Here is a 3,036-nt window from a genome sequence, read left to right as displayed (position 1 = left end):
AATCACTACCAACAAATACTTCCATAGGCCTATCATCTCTTAACAAAATTTAAAATTTTTTTGGAGCCTAGGGCATTAATGATAAAAGGCTTGAATAAAAATATAGACTTGATATTTCCTTCTAAAACTCTTAAACTAACCCGAGTTAGATATTTACGTAGAAATTGTTTTCCAGACAAATAAAGCTCCCTCCTGGACATATTTAACACATGACTTAGGAACTTTAATCTGCTGAATCTGAATCAACAAGGCTGGTCAAAGAACTCAGTATGCAAATAGATATCAAATCATGTGACACAAGAGGATAATCGGAATACTATGCGTACTGTCTGTTCCAAACTATAAATTCCAAAAGCATTTGACTATAAGGAAATAACACATGCCCTCTACCTGGAACACAAATAATAATGAAGAAGATTATGTAGCTGAAATAAGAAGGGCAACTAATTATGTAAGACATAACTCACAGATAAATACTGTACTTTAAACATGTGTCTTGTTCGGAATAACGCTAATTTCTAATTATCATAACATAAATTAAATATATTGCATAGCATCTGTACCCAAGGCATCAGCTCAGATACAGGAGAGATACGATCTGAAATATTGAATATTTAAATCCATTATTTCCTTCCCTTAATCTTCATTATTCCTACTTCATGCTCAGCACTATGTTAGGAACTGGAAACACAGAAATAATCAAAGATAACCGCTCTTGAGGAACTCAGTTTAGCGAGAAAGGTAGAGATACAAGAAAAAATATATATGTTATAATACAAATGAAGAAGAGATATAGAGATATGAACCAAGTGCTATGAGGGCGGCAAAAACGTTTTCCAAAGAGATGAGTTTTGAGCTGGGATTTGAAAATAAAGGAATATGAATTTGCCAAAGCAGGAAGGGGAAGGGTATTTTATACAAAGAAATGGATTTACAAAAGCAAAGACTGGAGTAAGGCAGGGATACCATACATGATTGTGCAAGTTTAACACTGCCTAAATTATTTGCATCATGGTCATTAAAGATTTCAGCATTTATTAGAACAATTTGCAGGCATACAGCAGTAAAGGAACTTGAGAAAGGGGTACCTTTTTCTAATTTGCACAAAATTATCATCTGGGTTAGCAGAGTCTCTAATAAAAGTTTCTGGCATATTCTAAGGATAGAAGGAAATTCAGTGTGCTAGAAGCAAAGGACACACGGTGAGCAAGAGGCAGGAAATGAGGCTGAAACAAGAAATGGGGGCCGGGCGTCGTGACTCAAGCATGTAATCCTAGCACTCTGGGAGGCCGTGGTGGGAGGATCTCTTGAGGTTAGGAGTTCGAGACCAACCTGAGCCAAAGCAGATGCCCGTCTCTACTAAAAACAGAACAATTAGCCGGGTATGGTGGTGCATACCTGTAGTCCCAGCTACTCAGGAAGCTGAGGCAACAGGATTACTTGAGCCCAGGAGTTTGAGGTTGCTGGGAGCTAGCCTGATGCCACAGCACCCTAGCCGGGGCAACAAAGTGAGATTCTGTCTTAAAAAAAAAAAGAAATGGGGACCTACAAAGCTAAAAGTTTGGGTTTTATATCCTCTCAGCTTTAGACTGGTGATGTGATTAGCTTAATTCTTTCAGGAAGATAATCCTAATTGTGAAGGATAGGATGGAGTTGGATAATAGTCGAATCAGGGAGACCAGCTGGAAGCCCATGGCAGCAAGTAGGTTAAGAAACCTGAATAAAGGCAGTGGCAGTAGTAGGGGAAAGAGGCACCAGGTTTCATAAGCACTTCATATCAGCAAGAGGGTCATCAATCACTGCTTTGATTGAAAACTATATTTTTCTCCCATCCAATATAACCCCATTTGGAAGATGTAAACCAGAGCCAAATAAAAAAACTCTTAACATTTAGATTGAAAGTATACAAATTTAATAATTTAAGTTCTTCTAAATCTGAGCTTACATCTAAAGACTTGGCATTGGGAAAGCATTAAAATAATGAAATGACACTATTAAACATATTTCTTATAAACTGAGGCTTACAGCAAGATGAATTTTTTTCGAATTCTGCCCTAGCTTATGAGAACAATTTTCCAAGTTACTACATTTTCAAAACTTGGAGAATATTCATAGATTCAATAGAAATGAAATATTCATTGGCAGAATTATTGGATATCATTTACTACTTGCCACTAAAAGAGAAATAATTGCATTTCCTCATTTTCTCCCTACCCTTCCATAAGAGTATTATTTTATTTACATCAAAATTCACCACAGCCAATAATAATCCACATTGTAGAATATCTATCTTCAAGTTTTTTGATCAACTATGAAGATGTGGAACAAACATAGACAATTAAAGAAAGCCATTTTCTCTACTACACTTTTAGGGGGCAGCTAGAAATTACCACAAACCTGTCCTTTTTTCCTTAAACTTAATTCAAGGGGCCTGAGCTCCCCAAGCATCTAGAAAAGAAAGTAAGAAATTATCTTAAGCCATCATGACAGCTGCCATCAACCCCCACTAACATGATCTATCTGTTAAAAAACTTTACCGGTACGTATTGATAGTTTTACTGCGTCCACTCCATTCAAGTATGCAAAATAGATGTCATAATGTTAAACTATGAAGTAATTTTTAATTGTCAGGTGATAAAATCTATGGAGTATGTATATGGCAGTTAACTGCTCACAAGTTATTGTAATCTTGTCTTCTAATTGATTTTTTTCAGGTAATTGAATTTTGTAGAGCAGAAACACACAATAAAGACGCTCCAAACCTACAAAACAAAATGTGCGATCACAAAAGCACATGGGATGTAATCATGGACTCTCATGATTTTCGGACTGTATCTCCCATGACAGGAACGAATCTACCACCTCATCCTACAATTTCATTGCTCAAGTCCAAACAGCGAGTAGTCTGTTTAGTACTTGATAAATCTGGAAGCATGGATATGGTAAGACAGTTTTTTGCCCTCTTAAATTAAGTGCTTAAGCTAATAGAAATAGAAACTTAATCTTAGGTTTAGTTCTAGTAAGCTACTAATATAC

The 3,036-nt window shown here is 36.1% G+C and overlaps 1 protein-coding gene across 1 annotated transcript in view; it reads left to right on the top strand.

Moving 5' to 3' along the window:
- The window catches only part of LOC105823773 (epithelial chloride channel protein-like), a 34,767-nt gene that overhangs the window by 9,705 nt on the left and 22,026 nt on the right, over positions 1-3,036 (top strand). The gene's annotated exons all lie outside the window — the stretch shown is intronic.

The sequence above is a fragment of the Propithecus coquereli genome, unplaced genomic scaffold, assembly GCF_000956105.1.
Source record: "Propithecus coquereli isolate 6110/MARCELLA unplaced genomic scaffold, Pcoq_1.0 Scaffold7, whole genome shotgun sequence".
In the NCBI taxonomy this organism is placed as follows: domain Eukaryota; kingdom Metazoa; phylum Chordata; class Mammalia; order Primates; family Indriidae; genus Propithecus; species Propithecus coquereli.
This window is presented reverse-complemented; position numbering and strand designations above follow the sequence as displayed.